Genomic DNA, 22866 nt, shown 5'->3' with positions numbered 1-22866 from the left:
CCCCTGTATCTTCGCTACTCCAGTCAACCTGGGGAAAGTGTGGCCAAAGTTGGCCGTCAAATATTCCTTCTGTAGTTTAACACCTTGTTTGTTTGCAGAGTTCTTTATTGTGGCAAATGTCAAATCAACTAAGCTTTCCTAGTTAAAGCCCATTTTAATTGCTAGCAGCAATTGCGTCTGAGTGTCTCATTAGGCTGTGCTGTGGAGACCTTCCCAGTGCACTTTGAGATTCAGATGCCATCAGCCACAGCTGATTCCGTGCAGCATTGTGCCAAATTATACCATTGGGTCCTATAGTATATTCCTTCCTTGACCTAGACAAGGGAGGAAAACTGAACAATGCTCATTTAAATTTGCAACACCTCAGATAATAAAATAACTTACCCCAGCTTTACAATTTAAGGAGTGTAGGAAGGAACTGCAGGCGCTGTTTTAAATTGAAGATGGACACAAAATGCTGGGGTAACTCAGCGGGACAGGCAGCATCTCTGGAGAGAAGGAATGGGAGACATTTCGGGTCGAGACCTTCAGTCTGAAATCCTTCTTTCAGACCTGAAATGCCACCCATTCCTTCTCTCCAAAGATGCTGCCTGTCCCGCTGAGTTACTCCAGCAGTTTGTGTCTGTTTACAATTTGAGGAGTTGTGTGTCTGCAGAGCAGAGGCAACTATAGCCCCAACAAATGACACCTAAAATGGTTCAATGGTCTTATTGTCACATGTACCTCGACACAATTAAATTCTTTGTTTTTGCATACAATTCAGTAAAATCATTAAACACAATTAAAAATAAATACAAAGTGCAATGATTGTAGTTTAAGAATAATAGACTTCTCCAAGACAGTGCACAAAGACTCGCCGTGTGTCGTCCTGTGCCATCTTTCGCCCTTCAAGCTTCAAGTTCTTAAAATAGAGTGTTATCTTGGCCTGGCAGTAACACTGGGTCGGTGTTGCTGGCATCTGCCTGGCCTGTCGATATCCTCCACCACTGCTTCCCCACTTTGTGTATCGTCACCGATCAGCTGGACTCTGACAACTTGCATTCATTTTCCAGACACTCTATATTTACTTGTGTACAAGTAAAGCAGCACAAGTCCCAGTTACCGCACTGCTCTGAAATTTCACTTGCAACTGTCAGCTTATATACAGATTTGGACTCTTGAAATCGTGCACGTTTTCTAATTTCTTATCATCAATAACAATGTATTCTCAAAACACTAATACAAATACAATAACATTAATACGAATAAAACCACCTGCTATTTAATCCTTTATTTGTATTCCATTTTAGTAAGGATGACTATCAAGAACCCCGCTCTAGGTTATAGCGAGCTGTACGTCGAGGGATGCCTCTGGACAACCTAGGTTAGACACAAAAAGCTGGAGTAACTCAACGGGAAAGGCAGCATCCCTGGAGAGAAGGAATGGGTGGTGTTTCGGGTCTCGCCCCTTCTTCAGAAGAACCTTTGCGGTGTGTGTCAAGGAATGTCCATGAAGAACCTTGTAGTGTGCTTCAAGGAATGTCCAAAGGTCCTTGTGGTGTACAGTTACCTTAACCTTTGTCATACTGCAGTTTCCACATGCTGTTGCAGGCTGTGTCTGATCTGCACACTTGGCCACCGAGGGCCATCCAATGGTGCCCAATGTCCTGGCTGCAGCCGGGCCTCCAGCAGCCCACACCATGGACACACCGATCCACCTCCCGCAGCCACCACTCAGTCTCTAAGAGCCCGGGCGCCTCTCGTAGCCGACCTCGTAACGCCCCAGAGTTCCCCCGAGAACACGGCAGGAGACCCTCAGCCCGCTCACCGGCACTGTTCCGCTATTCCGTTTGCCACTGCAGCCGCCATCTTGAAGGAGGGAGGATGATAGAAGGCCATCACCTACAAGTTCCCTCTTAATTGCATTCTTTTGAATTCCTGATTTGTTATGTCACTCAATGACTTGGAAATATATCACTGCCTCCTCACTGTCACTGGATCGGAATCTTACAATTCCCAACCCAGCAGCACTCAAGATTCTATCTGACCTCCATAGGCTCCTTAAGTTGCAATCTTGAGCAGAAATAAAACAAACTGCTGGAGGAACGCAATGGGTCTGGCAGCATCTGTAGAGGGAAATGGACAGATACCATTTTGGGTCGGGACCTCCTTCAGCACTCGGGGAATACCATCATCGCATAAAGTGGAGTGGACATGATGGCAGCTAACCGCCACCTTTAAATACAATTAAGGATGGACCATAAATATTGGCTTTGCCAGCACTATATATGTTCTAGAACGGAGTTTAAAAACAGCCTTTATCATTGAAGCAACCAGTTAATATGCCTTGGGTATCTGCCTAAGCTGGTCGCAGGCTGAAGGCCCAGCAGAGTTCAGACTGATCTCTCTCTAGAAATACATTTCCAATACTTTGCAAAAACATTTCACTTAGTTTCATTGAGCGACATACTGTAACAAATCAGGAATTCAATGCATAGCTTATCATATCATCCCTTTGAAGTTGATCTTGCATTGTATTGACAAACCATCCCAGTCTCCTTACACGTACGTACACAATCCTGAATGGGAAACAGCCCATGAACACTTTTTTCAGACAAATGGGATCATCCATAAAGGCCTTGGCTTCAGCCATTGTTTGTAATCTCGAAGATTGTCCTGCACAATGCGTTACAAACTGCAAACTCATAGATCTTTGATCTTATTTTTCCTTCAGCAAGGATACATCTCTCACCTACTTGTTTTAGCTGTAGTCGAAAAATGTGTGGAAAATCAACTGTATGAAATTCTTTCTCCCTGGTATACCCAAGCACATTTACAATGCAGACTTCCCTTAAAACAGAACAGGGTGGTCCACTTAATTGCATAAAGTCATTACACTCAAGCTACAAGTGGAAATATTTATACTCAATTGTTTTAGAAGTTGAACCCCTGCAATTCACTAAACAAAAGCACTGTCCTCTCAACACCTCATGAACTGTAGCCAGCAGGGGTGGATAATCTAGACTATATTTACTCCTGCATTTTATGAAACAGGAGGAAAATCTCAATCTTGCAGTGTTTGTGTTATAATATAATAACAATAGAGTTATTGGAATGGCACAGTGGTGCAGCGATAGAGTTGCTGATTTGTGACGCCAGAGACCCAGATCCGATCCTGACCATAGATGTTTGTACGCTCGTTCTCCCTGTGACTGTGTGGGTTTTCTCCAGGTGCTCTGGTTTCCTCTCACATTCCAAAGGGGTACAGTTTTGTAGGTTAATTGGCTTTTGTAAATTATCCCTAGCGTGTAGGACAGAACTTGTGTATGGATGGCCGTTGGTCGGCATGGCCTCAGTGAACCGAAGGGCCTGTTTCCACACTGTATCTCTAAACTAAACTAAACTTATCTCAACTATATAGAGTTCTCCTCAAGAGATTTAAAGTCTAACGACTTTGATGAGAACTATTTAGTTTAGTTTTTGTTTACAGATACAGTGTGGAAACAGGCCGTTTGGTCCACCCAATTTTGAACTTAAAATTGGCCAAATGGACATTGATTACGTTTCCCGGGAATAAGAACCGAAAATGCTGAAGATATCAAGCAGGATAGATAACACCTAAAGCGGGTGAGACAGACTCCAAACAGAGTTAACCATGTCAGTTGATGACATATCATCAGAACTGAAAAAGAGAGAAAACAAACGAGTTTTAAGTTGCAGAAAAGGCATAGTGTCAAATGAAATGAAGAAATGTCACAGATACTTAGAGCTCAAGAGAACCCAGTTGACACAAGTACTACTGGTGTTATCTCAGACAACTTGGGAATCATTAGTTGATCTCTCTTGTACTGAAATCTTTGCTGGTGCCCTTGGGTCTAATAAATATTGGTAGTTATGTTATAGAATATGGTTCTTAAAGTCTCCCTTTACCATATCATCGAGGAATGAAGCACAGATATCCTGAGCTGAGATGTGGGATGCAATAGTTTGCCCCTGCCCTGTAGCTGATAAGCAGAGTGCAGCCCGCATGTGTTTTAAAGGTGTAATTGACCTTTTGAAAAAAGTAAGAACAGGTAAGTGGTATATTTTCTTTATTTTACTTTGCTTTTTAAATAGTTTATTATATTTTAAAAGCGAGCGGCACGGTGTCGCAGAGGTAGAGTTGCTGCCTTACAGCGCTAGAGACATGGGTTCGATCCTGACTACGGGTGCTGTCTGTAAGGAGTTTGTACGTTCTCCCTGTGACCATGTGGGTTTTCTCCGGGTGCTCTGGTTTCCTCCCACACTCCAAAGATGCACAGATTTGTAGGTTAATTGGCTTTGGCAAGAATTGTATATTGTTGCTAGCATGTAGGATAGTGCTAGTGTACATGGATCTCGGGTGGGCACGGTCTCGGTGGGCCGAAGGGCCTATTTCCACGCTGTATCTCTGAACTAAAACTAAATATTCTCAAAGAGATTTAAAATGATCGCATTCATTTATTAATATTATTCATTTGTTTACCTTAAATCCATTTCAACAATATTTATATGCTTCTGATTTTCAAACACTTCAAATTTGTTCTCAGACTTTGGAGATCAGCAAGCCAACAGAGGGCCATAGGGCAGCCTGGAGCTGGGCCCCAGGGGCCACCAGCTGAAGCCTAGTTGACCTGCTATGCTCTGCAGAGCTGCCTTGACAACCAGGCCTCGAGCTTGACTAGTTCCTGTGTGGCCACCACATGTAGATGTGTCTGCGAGGGAAGTTCAAGGGCTCGATTGTGGACGGTAGGTCAGGTCAAGCACAATCATGTTGTCTTTGCAAAAGTTGCTAACTTGTGCTTTTAATAGGTCTCTGGATATCTTTCCGAAATTGATTTGTTACTTCAGTTACAAGAATGAAATAAATTGCTGCTGGTCTATCAGCATGAATTAAACAATCGTACTGGCTACAAATTGACATCAGCTTTCACAATGCAAAGGTGGATCTCAATCAAAGAGCCTCCTGGATCTAGGATATCATCTTGAGGTGATGTAACAGCCATTAATCACAACACTAAAGTTCAGTGTGATAAAGCTAATCTTCCAGGAGCTACTTGTCCTCTAGGCTTCACCGAATCTGGAAAAGGTCTGTTATTGATGATAGATGAGCAGCATAAGCAGGACGTGAGGTGAGTTACACTTTGCAAGTATAAGGGTTTCAGCTAGAATGTTAGAATGTGCAAGCTGGGGTTATTATCTGTCAAGCATAGGCGTTAGAGAGGAGACAATAGAGATGTTCAAGGTCATCTCTGGTTGAAAGGCTACATTGTAGTGGCACCTAGTAGTGACCTGGGGAATCACAAACCTTCGCTATTGGCTGATGCGGCCACGTGATCGCGGGCGTGTTTTCGCGGGCTTTTGTATAGCATTCATTCAAACTCCACCCTGTTAGAAGGAGCTTCGTATTTCTGGCTGTTCTAAACGCGTTTGAGTAAATCGCTTTATTGTCGTTCAAAAATAAAGAATCTTACCTTACTCAAGGTACTCGACTCGTCAAAGTGGTGACCCCGTCAGTCCGACTTCGACCATGCAGCCGCCGCTAACCCCGACACCCAGCTTCCCCAGTAAAACACCGTTGGCCTGTAACTGCACGTTTTCTGGGCGGAGCAGCTTCAAGTGTGGTTCACCCACATTTAGGCCCAATTCCATCTAAGAAATATCGTTGCCAATGCCACCCGATATTTCTACGTGGTCGGGGCGCTTAGCCAAGAGATAGCCACCCGGTTGCTGCCCGATCTGCAGGATCTTCCAACAATCGGCAAGTGCGAGGACCTCATGGCCCTGCTGCTCCGCACTTTTGGGCTCAGCCACCGCGATCGCGCTGCCCGCCTGCTCCATATAGACGGCCTCGGCAGTAGGAAGCCAGGTGTTAGAGCAGGCCTTTTTGGAGCAGATGCCCAATGACACCCGGCTGCTCCTCGCTGGGTCGGACTTCGCCGACCCCCCTGCAGCTCGCCGAACGGGCCGACGAACTGTGGCTCGCCAAGCAGCAGGATGGCGGGATCATCAGCCGGGTGACCGCGCCCGTGCACCAGCAGCCTCGCAAAGACATCCAACCCTCCACTGCCATCGGCACGCCGCAGCCGCCCGCCGGAGACCGGGGTAAGCGCCAGTGGTGCTACTATCACCAACGCTGGGGTGCCGAGGCCCGACGATGCCGTGCCCCTTTGCTGGAAATGCCTCGGCCGATCGTCAGTGGAGGCTATCGCGATCACCACCTCTACGTTCGGGACCGCCGTTCCGGGCTTCGTTTCCTCGTGGACTCCGGGGTCATCGTGAGCATCTGCCTCCCGACTGGACTCGACACCCGTGCCGGTAAGCATGGCGCCGTCCTGCCGTTCCGCCGGTGTGCTCCAGGCCCGCTACTCCGAGGCCAGTGGAACCTTCCAGCCCGCAGCTGAGCGCGATAGCCAATGGGGATGACCCGTGCGCCTCCCTGCTCGCCGAGTTCCCGGGGCTTCTCACTCCCTGTTTTTGTGCGACCGCCCTTAAGCACGGGGTGGTGCACCATATTCCCACTGCGGGGCCCCCACTGCATGCAGGGGCACGCAGGCTCCCGCCCGACATGCTGTGGATTGCTAATGAGGAATTCAGACAGATGGAGGGCATGGGAATCTAATAGCCCATGGAGATCGTGGCGGGATTATCGGCCACTCACCATCAAGGGGCTGCAGGAGTTTGTCGGCATGGTGAACTTTTATCATCACTTCATGCCGGCAGCTGCCAGGATCATGCGCCCTCTGTTTCAGTGCCTCGCCGGTAAACCACGGGACCTTGTGTGGACCGCCGAGGCTGTGGCTGCGTTTGATGGTGCGAAGGAGTCGTTGGCCAAAGCCACCATGCTGGTGCACCCGCGGGCCGCTGCCTCTGCCTCACGGTAGACGCCTCTGATACGGCCGTTGGAGGAGTGCTCGAGCAGCTCATCGACGGCCGCTGGCAGCCGCTGGCCTTTTCCAGCCGCCATCTACGGCCCCCGGAGCGCAGCTACAGCGCCTTTGACCGGGAGCTCCTCGCCCTGTACCTGGCTGTCCGGCATTATCGGTATTTTCTGGTGGGCAGGCCGTTAACAGCTTTCACTGACCACATGACCATGACGTTCGTCTTGGCCAAGGTGACCGACCCCTGGTCTGCCCGGCAGCAGCACTACCTGGCGTCGTGTCTGAATTCACCAAGGACGTTCAGCATATGGCCGGTAAGCTCAACCTGGTTGCAGATGCTCAACCAGCCCTGCTCTCCCGGCTGTGGCGGCCGTGGACTATTCGGTGGTAGCCGAGGTACAGTGCACGGGTGGCGAGATTGACAGTTACATGATGGCCACGTCCGGGTTGCAGTTGGCCGACGTCCCTTTCAGCTCAACAGGAGTGTCAGTCCTTTGTGACGTGTCCACCGGGAAACCATGCCGTATTTTCCCCGTGGGTTGGCAGCGCCGGATCTTCAACGCCATCCATGGCCCAGCCCAACTTTCCATCCGGGCGAATTCGTCTGGGAGGGCCTCCATAAGCAGGTCGCGGCTTGGGCCAGAGCCTGCATCCCCTGCCAGACGTCAAAGTTCCAGCGTCATGTGCGGGCACCAGTGCAAGATTTTGTGCTTCCCGCTGGCCGTTTCCAGCATATCCAGGTGGATTTGGTAGGTCCACTGCCGCCGTCTCGCGGTGCCATGCATCTACTCACCGTCATGGAGTGTTTTACAAGGTGGCCTGAGGCTATTTTGCTGACCCACACCTCCACTGCGTCTTGTTCTCGGGCTCTCGCGGCCCATTGGATTGCCTGTTTCGGGGTGCCTGCGGACATTTCCACCGACCGGGGGACTCAGTTCACTTCCGCTTTGTGGGCGGCTCTGGCGCAGCTGTACGGGGCACAGGTGCACCACACTACCGCCTATCACCCTCAGGCCAACGGGTTAGTGGAACGTTTCCACCGGCATCTGAAATCGGCACTGAAGGCACGGCTCACTGGTCTGGACTTGATCGACCAGTGGCCTTGGGTGTTGTTAGGCATCCGTACAGCTCCTAAAGCGGACCTGGACACGTTGTCCGCTGAGCTGGTGTACGACTCTCCGCTGCTGGTACCCGGGGATTTCCTTCCTGCGGCCCAGAGGCAGCCAGAGCCTGCCTCGGACGTTTTGGTGAGTCTTCGGGAGAAGGTGATTGGCCTGGCTCCTGTTCCCACCTCGCGGCATGGGAACGCCCCAGTGTATGTGCCGCCGGACATTAAGAACTGTCAGTTTGTATTCCTCCGCGGGGACTCGCACCGGTCACCGCTGCAGCAGATTTATGAGGGTCTTTTCCGGGTGTTGTGTCCCAGCGTCGAGACTTTCCTGTTGGATGTCGGGGGCAAGGAGGAGATCGTCTCGGTCGCTCGCCTCAAGCCTGCCCACCTGGATGTCGATTGCCCGGTGGTGGTGGCTCAACCCCGTCCGCTGGCCGTTCCGGTGGCACCTGTTGTGCCTGTCTCCCCTTCTCCCGTTGTGCCTGTTTCCCCTGCATCATCACCGTTTCCTGGCTCTGTGTCGCCAGTCCCACTTGTATCGCCCGTCCCGTCCCGTCCCTTGTTTCCACTCGGCCCGGTCGCCTTGTCCGGCCTCCCGCTTGGTTCCGTACCTCTGGTTCTGGGGGGGATCCTGTAGCGGCACCTGGTGGGGGCCTGGGGAATCACAAGCCCTTGCTATTGGCTGGCGTGCTCACGTGATCGCGGACTTTTGTGTAGCATTAATTCAAGCTCCACCCTGTTAGAAGGAGCTTCGTATTTTTGGCTGTTCTAAACGCGTTTGAGTAAATCGCTTTATTGTCGTTCAGAAATAGAGAATCTTACCTTCGACTCGACTCGCCAAAACATTTCCATTTGTTGTGGCTAGAGATGCAGATTTGAAGCTTTGGCAAAAGATACAGAGGATTGTTTTTAAAGCCTCAGAGAGTAAGTAGTTAGGATTGAGCGTTCATGAACAGTCAGCAGCATCTGTAAGCAGTATAACAGGTTGACAGAAACAGAATCAATCACTGGCCTCAAGAGGGGGTTGAATAGACATTGATTCAGACTATGGTGAGAGACAGTGGGAAAGGACCAAGAAGATTGCCATACTTGGAGCTGGTGAAACGTGGCTGCTTTCCATGTGGTAACCACTCTGTTTTCAAACAGTGGCCGAACTAAAACCAACCTGAAATCCGTATATCAGCGTACACACATTTAAAGAGCTGTAATATTAACTTAGTTCATTAAAATAGTATTGTACATTAGGTTATTAAGTTATTATTGTCATGCCACTATCAAATGCATCTAGCCACCAGATAAGATTGATCATTGATCTGTTAATGTATTTTTAAAGGCACATGTGGCATTCTGAAACCAAAATAAACAAACGTGTTAATTCTAAAATGGTATTTATTGCTGGTGGAAAAGAAAATTACTTTTCCAAGTCAGGAGTGAGTTGTTGGTGGGATAAGGGAGAAAGAACCGGAGGACATGGGTCAGGTTATAAAAGCAAAGTAAATAAGGGATTTATCTGCCAGAGGTCCCTGTTCAGCACTGGGTTACAAAAACATGGTTGCCCAGAGATGGTTATGCCTCAGGACAACTTAGTTCAATTCTCCCTTAAGGCCAAGATAGACACAAAATGCTGGAGTAACTCAGCGGGACAGGCAGCATCTCTGGAGAGAATGAATGGGTGAGGTTCGGTTCAAGTCCCTTCTTCAGTCTGAAGAGGGGTCTCGACCCGCAACATCACCCATTCATAAGGTCATGGGCCGGAGTAAGGAATCGGAGTAGTATTAGGCTGTTCTGCCCATCAAATCTAGTCTGCCATTCAATCATGGCTGATCTATCTTTCCCTTATAACCCCATATTGCCTTCTCCCCATAACCTCTGACGCCTGTACTAATCAATAATTCCTCTCCAGAGATGCTGCCTGTCCCACTGAGTTACTCTAGCATTTTGTGTCTGTCTTTGGTGTAAACCAGCATCTGCTGTTCCATCTTACACATTTCCCTTTGGGCTCCAAAGGAGGTCTGCACAGGAAATTACATCAGCTTAAGCATGGCAGCTATTGACATCATGTCCATCGTACCAAGGTGGCTCACATCTAATCAAATGTATGTCTGTGGCGGTGATTCCAAGGGCACTGCATTGCAGGTTGTCAATTTTTAATTGTGTAACACTGAAAGAAACAGCATTCCACAATTGACTTTTTGGGAAATAGATTTTAGTTAGCAAGGATAATTAGAGTTATTGGACAAAAGCAAATGGAAACAATTGAGCTATTTATTTAAATAAATGTGGTGACTAACTCAATGGTCTGACATGTAAGAAAAGTACTTATTTTGACCTTGCATCGTTTGCTAACACAAGAGGCTGCAGATGCTCCAGGGTGACCAAGGCTGGGAGCTGAACATCCAGGGATATTCAATATTCAGGAGGGATAGACAGAAAGGAAAAGGAGGTGGGGTAGCGTTGCTGGTTAGAGAGGAGATTAACGCAATGGAAAGGAAGGACATTAGCTTGGAGGATGTGGAATCGGTATGGGTAGTGCTGCGAAACACTAAGGGGCAGAAAACGCTGGTGGGAGTTGTGTACAGGCCACCTAACAGTAGTAGTGGTTGGGGATGACATCAAACAGGAAATTAGAAATGCGTGCAACAAAGGTAAAACAGTTATAATGGGTGACTTCAATCTACATATAGATTGGGTGAATCAAATTGGCAGGGGTGCCGAGGAAGAGGATTTCTTGGAATGTTTGCGGGATATTTTTCTAAACCAACATGTAGAGGAACCAACGAGAGAGCAGGCTATTCTAGACTGGGTATTGAGTAATGAGGAAGGGTTAGTTAGCAGTCTTGTTGTGCGTGCCCCCTTGGGCAAGAGTGACCATAATATGGTTGAGTTCTTCATTAGGATGGAGAGTGACATTGTTAATTCAGAAACAAGGGTCCTGAACTTAAAGAAAGGTAACTTTGAGGGTATGAGAAGTGAATTGGCCAAGATAGACTGGCAATTGATTCTTAAAGGGTGGATGGTGGATATGCAATGGAAGACATTTAAAGACTGCGTGGATGAACTACAACAATTGTTCATCCCAGTTTGGCAAAAGAATAAATCAGGGAAGGTAGTGCATCCGTGGATAACAAGTGAAATCAGGGATAGTGTCAAAGCAAAAGATGAAGCGTACAAATTAGCCAGAAAAAGCAGCATACCGGAGGACTGGGAGAAATTCAGAGGCCAGCAGAGGAGGACAAAGGGCTTAATTAGGAAAGGGAAAATAGATTATGAAAGAAAACTGGCAGGGAACATAAAAACTGACTGCAAAAGTTTTTATTGATATGCGAAGAAAAAGAGATTAGTTAAAACAAATGTAGGTCCGTTGCAGTCAGAAACAGGTGAATTGATCATGGGGAACAAGGACATGGCGGACCAATTGAATAACTATTTTGGTTCCATCTTCACTAAGGAAGACATAAATAATCTGCCGGAAATAACAGGGGACTGCGGGTCAAAGGAGATGGAGGAACTGAGTGAAATCCAGGTTAGCCGGGAAGTGGTGTTAGGTAAATTAAATGGATTAAAGGCCGAAAAATCCCCAGGGCCAGATAGGCTGCATCCCAGAGTACTTAAGGAAGTAACTCCAGAAATAGTGGATGCATTAGTGATAATTTTTCAAAACCCTTTAGATTCTGGAGTAGTTCCTGAGGATTGGAGGGTAGCTAATGTAACCCCACTTTTTAAAAAGGGAGGGAGAGAGAAAACGGGGCATTACAGACCAGTTAGTCTAACATCGGTAGTGGGGAAATTGCTAGAGCCAGTTATTAAAGATGGGATAGCAGCACATTTGGAAAGTGGTGAAATCATTGGACAAAGTCAGCATGGATTTACGAAAGGTAAATCATGTCTGACGAATCTTATAGAATTTTTCGAGGATGAAACTAGTAGAGTGGACAGGGGAAAACCAGTGGATGTGTTATATCTGGACTTTCAGAAGGCTTTTGACAAGGTCCCACATAAGAGATTAGTATACAAAGCACACAGTATTGGGGGTTCAGTATTGATGTGGATAGAGAATGACTGGCAAACGAAGCAAAGAGTAGGAGTAAACGGGTCCTTTTCAGAATGGCAGGCAGTGACTAGTGGGGTACCGCAAGGCTCAGTGCTGGGACCCCAGCTATTTACAATATATATTAATGATTTGGACGAGGGAATTGAATGCAACATCTCCAAGTTTGCGGATGACACGAAGCTGGGGGGCAGTGTTAGCTGTGAGGAGAATGCTAGGACGTTGCAAGGTGACTTGGATAGGCTGGGTGAGTGGGCAAATGCATGGCAGGTGCAGTATAATGTGGATAAATGTGAGGTTATCCACTTTGGTGGCAAAAACAGGAAAGCAGACTATTATCTAAATGGTGGCCGATTAGGAAAAGGGGAGATGCAACGAGACCTGGGTGTCATGGTACACCAGTCATTAAAAGTAGGCATGCAGGTGCAGCAGGCAGTGAAGAAAGCGAATGGTATGTTAGCATTCATAACAAAAGGATTTGAGTATAGGAGCAGGGAGGTTCTATTGTACAGGGTCTTGGTGAGACCACACCTGGAGTATTGTGTACAGTTTTGTTCTCCAAATCTGAGGAAGGACATTATTGCCATAGAGGAAGTGCAGAGAAGGTTCACCGGACTGATTCCTGGGATGTCAGGACTTTCATATGAAGAAAGACTGGATAGACTCGGCTTGTACTCGCTAAAATTTAGGAGATTGAGGGGGGATCTTATAGAAACTTACAAAATTCTTAAGGGGTTGGACAGGCTAGATGCAGGAAGATTGTTCCCGATGTTGGGGAAATCCAGGACAAGGGGTCACAGCTTAAGGATAAGGGGGAAATCCTTTAGGACAGAGATGAGAAAAACATTTTTCACACAGAGTGTGGTGAATCTCTGGAACTCTCTGCCACAGAAGGTAGTTGAGGCCAGTTCATTGGCTATATTTAAGAGGGAGTTAGATGTGGCCCCTGTGGCTAAAGTGATCAGAGGGTATGGAGAGGGTATGATCATATTGAATGGTGGTGCAGGCTCGAAGGTCCAAATGGCCTACTCCTGCACCTATTTTCTATGTTTCTATGTTTCTTGAGCAAAAAACAAAGTGCTAGAGGAACTCATTGGGTCAGGCAGCATCTGAGGAGGACAATTGGAAGACAGTATTTTGAGTCATCAGTGAGAAGATGGTTCCTAATCTGAAACATCGTCCGTCCATATCCATCAGCAGATGTTGCCTAACCCACTGCGTTTCTCCAGCACTCTGTTTTTTTGTGGAAAATAGACACAAAAAGCTGGAGTAACTCAGCGGGTCAGACAGCATCTCTGGAGAAAAGGAATATGTGACGTTTTGGGCCGAGACCCTTCTTCAGACCCGAAACGTCACCAAATATTTTTCTTCAGACATGCTGTGTTTCTCCAGCTTTTTGTATCTATCTTCGGTTTAAACCACCATCAGCAGTTCCTTCCTACACACTTTGTTTTTTGTGTCATCTTTTGTAGCCAACTTCAGGAATATGCAAAATTAATGCATCTCAGGGCTAAACTGACTTAGGGACGGAATTGAGCTTGGAGATATATTTATTTTTGTGGTTCCCGGTTACTTTGGGTGACTGGTCTAAATAATGCCTAAGAGTTGATCCTGCCTGCTGGCCTTGCCATCCTTAAATCAATGTCATCACACAGCAGAGTTAAAACCAAGTTGAGATTTGTCACTTGGTTTTGGCCAGACTACACTGCAGCAAAACTCCTCTGCCTTATCAGGTCGAGCACACATGTAAAACCGCAATGGTTCCAGGTATTTAAATTGGTGTGCAGACAAAGCACAGCTGGAAGGGTAGAACAGTTTTGGGGTATGCTTTATCTCATACTCGCATTTACATTTCTTGCTAAAATGTTGTGACTATCTTAACATTGAAAGACTAATTCTATCCACCTGCATTTACCAAAGATACAGTTGTAGCTTTATCTATATTCTTGCTTCCTTTTAGCATGACCTTATTGTCTTATAGGCTCAAATAATATGTTGCATTGTAATATTGAAAGGAAAAGTAAATGAAGGTGAGGTATTTTCCCTTCTTCTGAATGATGACCTGGTACCATGTCTTGCTGGCTGATCAGGCAGGGTTACTCAGTGGTGACTTAGGTGAGTGTTGAACTTCATAGGAGGAATGCACAAGCAGAATGTGTGGGCAAATGGCCCACTTGGCAGTATCCTCATTAACAAAGGACAAAGATTTGATGGTTGTTTGTGCAGCGCAAGATATCTCAACTACGCATTTAAAGGTGAAAAATCGAATTAAAATATTGGGAGTGTATTCAATTGACAGAAAATATTTTCAATGCATTTATTAATTTAAATATATCTGGCAAGAATATATAGTAAAATGTACCTCTTAATTTATAATAGGCATCAATGTGTCATTCAGTCAAATTTCACATCCAAGGAGGTTACTGTGTACTGTTTAATTTTCTATCGTTTGTGACTCACAAAAGAGAGTTTTGAATGTGAAGTAGAGAAGTTATTGAAAAACAAAGCGTGTCCACACATGCCAGTAATTTTTGACTAAAATGAAAATTTCAACTCATTTTATTTGGGTGCTGACTACAATATAAAAACGTGTTACATCATTGCTAACAGTGTAGAAATGCAGGCAGCTGCCACTGGCTGTAAATCTAGTTCATTACGTACACAGATCCATAAAATAAACTGGAAGTAGAAAACAATCTGGTGAAAATGGAATTTGATAAATCGGTCTCTCCTAGTCTTGCAAAAAGATTTAGTTTTAGTTTTAGAGATACAGCATGGAAACAAGCCCGTCTGGGTCTGCACCGACCATCAATCCCCGCACATGAACACTATCCTACACCCACTCGGGACATTTTTTTTACATTTACCAAACCAATTAACCTGCACGTCTTGGAGTGTGGGAGGAAACCGAATATCACGGAGAAAACCCACGCAGATCACGGGGAGAAAGTACAAACTCCGTACAATCAGCACCCATAGTCAGGATCGAACCTGGGTCTTCGGCGCTGTATTCACTGTAAGGCAGCAACTCTACCGCTGCGCCACCGTGACCGCATATACACATTTAAATAAGTGCTGTAATATTAACTTAGCTCATTAAATTAGTATTGTCTATTAGGTTATTAAGTTATTATTGTCATGCCACTAACTTCTGCATTTAACCACCTGATAAGATTGATCATTGATCTGTTATTGTATTTTTAAAGGCACATGTGGCATTCTGAAAACAAAATAAACAAATGCATTAATTCTAAAATGTTATTTATTGCTGGATGTAAAGAAAATTAGTTTTCCAAGTCAGGAGTGAGTTGTTGGTGAAAATATCAAGCATTTTACCAATTGACCAAAGGAGAGCAACAGGCAAGGAAGCAATACAGGCTGAGAGGATGTTGACCAGAGGCATCGATGGGAAGAAGGGATGGACTGGTCCAGTACATTGTAAGGGGGATGAGGAACTGACTACAGTGATGGGGAGGGGGAGGGGGAGGGGGAAGGGAGGCAGGCATCATTGCTGAAGAGGGAAGGATCCAGTTGGGAACATTGGCATGAGGGTAGTGGGATGAGGAAGGGGGGGGGGGGGGGGGGGGGGGGGGGGGGGGGGGGGGGTATGAGGATGACAAGCCACATACAGATTCAGAGCAGCACTAGATACTCAGTCTCGCAAACCCGTCCCACCAGCTGATCTAACTCAGCCAGGTTGGTGGAATGGACTTGAGAGGCGTGCTCAGTCCTGCATTCCCATGGCAGCGTTTTGCTATCTCTTCAAAGTATTCAACACCTCTGCTTCCACTGCCCTTTGAGGAAGAGACTTTCAAATGCTCGGTATCCTCATGCGACACACAATTTTATCTCCTTTCAAATTTGTAACCATTATATTTAGTTTTATATTCTCCCACAAGAGGATCGTCATATCCATATCCAACCTGGTAAGACTGCTGAAGATCTTATATGTTTCAGGCAAATCCCCTCTCACGTTTCTAAAAGATACAAACTGAGCCAGTACAACTTTTTTCCACATAAGGCAACCCACACCTTCCAGGTATTAGTCCAGTAAACCATAAGATATAGAACAGTATAGCACAGGAACAGGCCCTTCAGCCCACAATGTCTGTGCCAAAAATAATCGCCTCTGCCTGCAGATGATCCATTTCCTGTATATCCACGTACCTTTCTAAATGACTATGTTGTATCTACCTCCACCACCACTCCTGACAGCGTGTTCCAGGTATGAATTACCTGTGTATTAAAACTTTGCCCCACAACTTTGTCTCCGTTCAATCTTGTCCCTCTCAACCTCCTCTGAACTGCTCCAAAACATTTACATTCACAAATAAAGGTAACATAACTTCAGACCTACCAATACACCAGCTAACTGAAGGATAACCTATTGTGTATATTCAGTTGTCCCAGTCATTACTGATAACGTTCTCATATCTTTCCAAATGACTTGCACTTCCTGCAGACTAGGCTTCTGCAAATTGTGCATGAAGATAGTCGCATCCCTCTGCAATGCAGAGCTCTGCAATTTCTCGTCATTTAGACAATATACTTCCTTTTATGGATTGTTAGATACGAGAGATGATAAAAAGAGAAGAATAGACTGTAGATTCATGATAATTCTGTCGTTGGGAATAAATTGAGGAGCAGCAACGCAACTCATTAGTTGAATTATATGAGAAGGTTCCTCTGCAACTTTGGAGCAGTGGAGAAATGAAAAAATGTGCAAAGGCAAGTAGTTTGCAGGTAGTGATGGGTTTAATTTTACTCCTCAGCTACTCCTGCATCCATTCCAGGAAGGTAATGAGGTGTTGTATTAATATAATGTGCAAATTCTCAGAATCCATCTTTGCTAATATGAAATATTGATCTCCCGTTCCACTTAATCTTTATTATTCATAAACAAAGCAAAAACCATTTCAAGGTTATTTCACCCTAATACATTAAAGTGGAATTTTGCAGGACACAACAATGTACCTTCAGTCCAAATAAGGAATAATGTCAATATCTACAAGTCACAGGAACTCAGCAGGTTATCTTAATCTTCACAATTATAACTTGTTGGAAGGCCTTGCTGTTTGCCACACTGCACGTACCAATATTCCCATTTAAAGAGTCAAGAACCCAAGAACAAGGTTAATTCCTGGGATGGCGGGACTGTCATATGCTGAGAGAGTGGAGCAGCTGGGCTTGTATACTCTGGAGTTTAGAAGGATGAGAGGGAATCTTATTGAAACATATACATTTATTAAGGGTTTGGACACGCTCGAGGCAGGAAACATGTTCCCGATGTTGGGGGAGTCCAGAACCAGGGGCTACAGTTTCAGAATAATGGGTAAGCTATTTAGAACGGAGACGAGGAAACACTTTATCTCACAGAGAGTTGTGAGTTTGTGGAATTTTCTGCCTCAGAGGGCGGAGGAGGCCGGTTCTAAGTGGTATAATTTGCATAATTTGGCTTCCGCCATTAGAGAAAATTCATATTTCATAATTTATTTCATAAATTCAGGAACATGGCAACTTGTCTAACTGGTAGAAGTGGTACTCCACAGTTCAGTCCAGAAACCTCACTATGTAAGAGCTCACTGGTATGACCTACAACACCAGTGAACAGCACAAAGACACATCCAAGTCCAGACAAGAACAGAACACAGAGGACACCTACAAGTTAATTGGATCCTTCAAAGAATGGGATCCATTCAGTAGTGAGCCATCGCTGCATAACATTGTGAGTGGTGTTGCTGCACAAAGTGAATGCCAACAAGGCAAGGTCTGTAGGCCAGTGGATACTAGAGTCAATGGTTGGGAAAAATGTGAACGAGTCCTCTTTCCAAAGGAAGAGTCAAGCAGTCACACTTGGATCCAAGACAACTGTTGTCATTGGTGGAGATCCAGTTCAGGTCGATCCACAGTTGCTTTTCCAGCAGCTGAGTGTTATCGCCACCCGAGAAGATCAGGAAGGTCCAGCAGCCTTGTTTAATCCCACAGCATTATTTGACAATGTGGGGCTGCCCAGAGAGACAAACAAAGCGGCACAAGGTGATGCCCTTTGGGAAATGGTGAAACAGGATCAGACCGACCCTACTGGTGATGATCTACATTATGTGCTTGATGGTGGTGCATTCTTGCAACATCTACCATGATTGTGAGGTCAAACCTTTGAGAGCATTTGTCATATGTATGTCTCATATGTGACAAATCGGTATGGAAAGGCAACCATTGTCTTCGATGGTGAAGGTGGGCCTGCCATTAAGGATGCAACACACTGCAGACGCACTGGCAGCTCCAAGGGACCAAATGTGATATTCGCAGGAGAGACTTTGCTGAAGCTGAAGAGATATGAGTTTCTCGTCAACAAAGTAAACAAACAAAGGTTTCTTCATTTGCTGGGTTCCTTCCTTGAGAGGGCTGGGCTGCACAACGACCCATGCCAAAGATATCCTGAACGTCAAGACAAGAGTAGAGTCAGAGAAGGTTGTTGGTGATGATACAGATCTGCTTATCCTGTTGTGCTACCAAGGAGATGCAATCAAGAAGGAGATATTCATGAAACCTGAAACCAAAGCCAACACCAAAAAGCACAGGGTATGGAGCATAAAGAAGACAATTATTTCTTGGGAAATAAAATCTGTTCCAGACTACTCTTCGTACATGCATTGCTTGGATGTGATACAACATCGAGTTTTTGGTGTAGGCAAAGCAGAAGCCCTAAAGCAAGTCCAGAACAATGTTGATTTCCAGCAAGTTGCCGACCTGTTTACAAATGAAGGTGCTGCAAAGAAAGATATCATTGATGCAAGAGAGAAAGCCCTAGTCTACATCTTTAATGGCAAGAAGGGTGAAGGTATAGATGCTCTGCGGTACAAGCGCTTCTGTGAGAAGGTGGCAAAAAGCAACACATTCGTGGAGCCTCAGACATTGCTGCCAACATCTGCTGCTACACAGTATTATAGTCTGCGAGTATACTTTCAGATTCAGACCTGGAAAGAGGCGACGGGACAATTGAAAGCAGAAGAATAGGGATGGAAGATCACTGATAGTCAATTAATGCCAGTACAGACACATCTCCCTGCTGCACCAGAGAAGTTGACCAAGATATTCAGGTGTAACTGCAAGGCCGGGTGCAACACCAGAAGATGCACCTGCAAGAGTATTCCCATTGACTGCACATGGATGTGTGGAGTGTGTAAAGGTCTAAGCTGTGGAAATGCATCTCGGGTGGAGATAGATGACACTAGTGCTGCTGAGTGATGTTGCCTGAAATTTCACGAAGAACACACTAGTCAACTTATAGTTGTGAAAATGAATGTAAAATATGGCTGTTCTCATTGGGTGACACCACCTTAAACATTCCAGCTATTACTTCTTGCTGCTTTATCCAATTTACCATGCTTGCTTTCTTTTGACTTTATGTTTCAATTCCATTTTTGTATCAGACATCAGATGCAAAGATGTCAGACAATTTTTCTTTTATCTGACTGAAAAAGCTAAATCATGAAACTCATAATATGAACCTGTGAATATCTTCATCATTTTCACAGAATGAGAACATGGTTTTGGATGCTGGAATTGCTGCTTATATTACAAATGACACAGGAAATTATGAATTTTCTCTAATGGCAGAAGCTAATTTGCATATAATGCAAATTACACCACTTTCCTATGCTAGGATTTTTTAGGACTTTTAGTATGGTATTTAGGGAACCATACTGTAATTCACTGCAGTAAAGTAAATTATTTTGCAATTAGTGGTGGGTGAAGGCATTACTTTGACTGGACTAATAATATGTTCATAGTAATTTACCAAGATTGTGCTGAAAAAATTGTCACCTATTATTAAAGCACTTAATATTTTATTACCATGATACTTAGTAAAGTTTGTATTGTAATATCCATGTGCAATGCTTTGTCACAAAATATATGTCCTAGTAGAAGTAGCTTTCATAGTGTCATAGAGTGTGGAACCAGGACTTTCGGCCCAATCTGCCTGCATTGATCAACATGTCCCATATACACTGGTCCCACTTGCCTGCGTATGGCCCATGTCCCTCCAAACCTGTCCTATCCATGTACCTAATTGCTTCTTAAATGTTGCGATCGTCCCTGCCTCAACTACGTCATCCGGCAGCTCGTTCAGTATACCCATGAAAAAAATTACCCCTCAGATTTCTATATAATCTTTTCCCCTTAATCTTAAACCTATGCCCTCTGATTTAGTGGCTTTCTTTCTGCAATTCTGCTTTGTAATCTCACCTTTCGTATCATTGCATAATAAGTTCTCCCCGTGTAGCCATCTGTATGTTAAATGTCAAGGCGTTACATGCTAATGACATTGACATCTTCAGTATGCAGCTGAGCCTTGTTAATTGCTACATTCTATGAAGGAGAACGTGTGTTAGTTTACATCATTATCACTGCTCTTCCTGTCCTATCTATCCACCACATGTGCCCCACTCCGCCAAGGTTCAAACACTCTTGTATCAGTTTCCACACCCAGCTCAACATCACCACAGTTTATTTTCTTTCAGGCGATTCTGTTCGTCCAACAGTTAGCATTGGATAAATAAAAACCATCAGCAGACAGTAATGCAGAAAGTTGATTGCATAAATATTTTGTGAAAACCTATCCCTACACTTCCTCTCTCACTGCTTCTTGGGATCCCAGAAGCCCTTCCAGGTTTTAATTTTAACTTTAGAGATACAGCGTGGAAACAAGGCCCTTCGGCCCACCGAGTCCATGCTGACCAACAATCACCCGTTAACTGGTTCTACCCCAGTGTACTGGAGCCAATTTACAGAAGCTAATTAACCTACAAATCTGAATGTCTTTGGAATGTGGGAGGAAACCGGAGTAATGTTCATGCTGTTGGGTTGTAGGCTTCTCAAGCAGAATATGGGGTGCTGTTAATCCGGGTTGTGTGACTCCTCACTCGTGCAATGGAGGAGGCCAAGGAAGAAAAGGTCAGTATGGGAATGGGAACCAGGTTCTCCGACAGGTCTTGAAGAAACAAGGACACGTAGAAACCAGGAATCTGAAGAAGTGTCCCCACCCGAAATGTTACCTATCCATGTTCCCCAGAGATGCTGGCTGACCCGCTGAGATACTCCAGCACTCTGTGTCTTCCCAGCACGTCTTGTTGGTCAGAGCACACGTATTTGGCAAACGGTCACCTGGTCTCCACCGACGCTGCCTGACCTGCTGTATTCATCCAGCACTTTGTTTTTTACTCAAGATCCCAGCATCTGCAGTTTCTCCAACCACGTGGTGCAAATGTCATCTAGCACTCGGTGCTTGCCAACCCAACTGTATGTTGCTGCTGCTACGAGTATGTTGGCAAGACTGGTTCATTTTCACCGACACACCTGGCCTTATCACAGTGGGTGGACTTTGCTGGTCGTAAAATAATAGCAGATACTCTGGAAATATTCAGCAGGTTCAGAAGCATTTTTCTAGGAAGATAAACTGATAAATAATACTTCAGTTGAATTACCTTTCACTTCTTTGTAAAGCTCAATGATCTGAAACATTAACAGGAGCAGCAGCTTCATGTGCTGAGTATCCCCTCTGCTTTGCTCTATATTGCATTCCCTGCATCTACAATGCTTACATTGTTTCTACCATCATCTCCACAGTCAAAGAAATTTGACCTCTGGCCAATACAACCATTTTGCAATGGATGGAGATGGAGAGGGGGTGCAGGAAGGTGAAATTATCTACCCACCATTATTGACTTAAGATCTGCATGCACTTAGTCTAGTTTTCCCACTAGACTAAGTGGGACCTGTTGGGTCCCATTTTCACATGGGAGGGCTGGTCCCCCAACACAATGTTCCACCTCTCCACCAATTCCAATATTGGTGGCCAGTGGGGTGGGGGGGGGGGCTTTCTGGAGTATTAGTATGGGTATTGTGGGCCGAAGGGACTGGTTTCCAGAGGGCTAGTACAGACATTGTGGCCCGAACGGATTCTTGAATTCACAGTTCACTCACTCACGGCTGGTGGACTCGCAGTTCACTTACTCACGGCTGATAAGACTCATCCATCACACCCTCCATCACACACACACATACACCCTCCATCTCACACACACACACACCTCCATCTCACACACACCCACACCCTCCTTCACACACACACATCCGGAACATACGACAGTAAAACTCTCTTGATTATACTCATGCCCGACTTCTGGACTGAGTGAGGCCTTGGACTCAGGTCCGATTTCTGGACTCAGGTCCGATTTCTGGACTGAGCGCGACCTCTGGACTGATCGCGACTTCCGGAATGAGCGCGACTTCAGCACTGAGCGCGCCCTCCAGACTCAGCCACGGCTTGTAGACTCACAGTTCAGTCACTAACAGCTTGTTCTGGACTCACCTCTCACTCACAGCTTCCGGGCTGACTGTCTCACGCCCGATCTCCAGGGCTTTATTCTCCCTGCCCCCGGAAGGGGCGTTACCTTCATGGTGAGTGACAGGCGAGAAGACCAATCTGCTGTTCTCATGCTTTTTTAAAACTTCATAACTTTTCTATCATTTCACCGATCAGAACAAAACTTGGTGCGCTTGGAGCAGAGGGGAACGGTGAGTAAGGTGGCGGAAAAAATCCTAGCGATGTAGGGTAGCGTTTTTGCGCAAATTTAATTACAACGCAGACCGGAAGTGGTCAATATGAGAGTTTTAGTAATAGTATAGATAAATTGCTAGTTGGTCAGTAGTGTTATTACCCCCTAGATAATTCGTGAAGGAATTACAGTGAGTAAATACTGTGCTCTGCTCAATACCAATAAAATAAATGTATGCTCCTTGCACAGCAGTTGCATGAATAAAAA

The 22866-nt window shown here is 45.5% G+C and overlaps 1 protein-coding gene across 2 annotated transcripts in view; it reads right to left on the bottom strand.

The window, feature by feature from the left end:
* plpp4 (phospholipid phosphatase 4) overlaps positions 1-22866 on the bottom strand; it is a 265024-nt gene that overhangs the window by 12342 nt on the left and 229816 nt on the right. The window lies entirely within an intron of this gene.

This window comes from Leucoraja erinacea, chromosome 15, assembly GCF_028641065.1.
Source record: "Leucoraja erinacea ecotype New England chromosome 15, Leri_hhj_1, whole genome shotgun sequence".
NCBI classification, from domain to species: domain Eukaryota; kingdom Metazoa; phylum Chordata; class Chondrichthyes; order Rajiformes; family Rajidae; genus Leucoraja; species Leucoraja erinaceus.
This window is presented reverse-complemented; position numbering and strand designations above follow the sequence as displayed.